This window comes from Nannospalax galili, unplaced genomic scaffold (assembly GCF_000622305.1).
Source record: "Nannospalax galili isolate Female #2095 unplaced genomic scaffold, S.galili_v1.0 scaffold285, whole genome shotgun sequence".
In the NCBI taxonomy this organism is placed as follows: domain Eukaryota; kingdom Metazoa; phylum Chordata; class Mammalia; order Rodentia; family Spalacidae; genus Nannospalax; species Nannospalax galili.
The window spans coordinates 2,947,587-2,948,395 of NW_008355157.1; the positions used below are offsets into that span (position 1 = coordinate 2,947,587).

Sequence of the window (809 nt, forward strand, 5' to 3'; positions counted from 1 at the left end):
CTAAGAGATGGAAGCAACCTAAGTGTCCCTCAATTGACGAGTGGATAATGAAAATGTGGTTCATTTATATGATAGAGTTTTACTCATCAGTAAAGAAAGATGAAATCATGAAATTTGCAGGTAAATGGATGGAACTAGAAACTGTTAAGTGAAGTAACACAGACTCAAAAAAAATGACATATGTTTTCTCTCATATGTGGATCCTATCACCAAATCTTGAATGGTGAGTATGTGCCCAGACATGACTACAGGAACCAGGATAATGAAAAGAAACCAGGGAGGTAAACAAAAAGAAAGAATTTGAAAGAGAGTGAAAGAGAGGAACAGTAGGAAACAGGTGTTGATAAGGGAGATATGGATAAAAATTGGGTTAGTTTAAGGGCAGGGGGGAGGGAAGGGTATACAAGGAACCTAGGGGATAAAGGGAAAGAAGGAGCTCAAGAGAGGTAGGACCATAGGAGAAGGGTATTAGTAAGGGAGAAAGGGAGGAAATGGAGGCACCTTAATTGGGGAAACCATGATGGAGGAGTGAGACAATGTGAGAGATAAATAATGCCTAGCTAGTTTTAAGAACCAGAGGGAACCATATTACTCCAACAACCTACTGACAAATTATACATAGGAGATCAATAAATATACGTCTAGGTAAGGTTTATCTGAGAACAATCAGTCTTTGCCCCAGATTTATCTACCTGACATACAGTAATTTAAAGTACCAGACTGGTGGAACTAACCTTCTTGGATGTTTAACAGACATAACTTTGAGGCCTACAATAATTTGGTCAGAGGGACATAAAGGACAGTTTTTG

The 809-nt window shown here is 38.7% G+C and overlaps 1 protein-coding gene across 1 annotated transcript in view; it reads right to left on the reverse strand.

Moving 5' to 3' along the window:
• The window catches only part of Atp6v1d (ATPase H+ transporting V1 subunit D), a 30,314-nt gene that overhangs the window by 2,935 nt on the left and 26,570 nt on the right, over nucleotides 1-809 (reverse strand). The gene's annotated exons all lie outside the window — the stretch shown is intronic.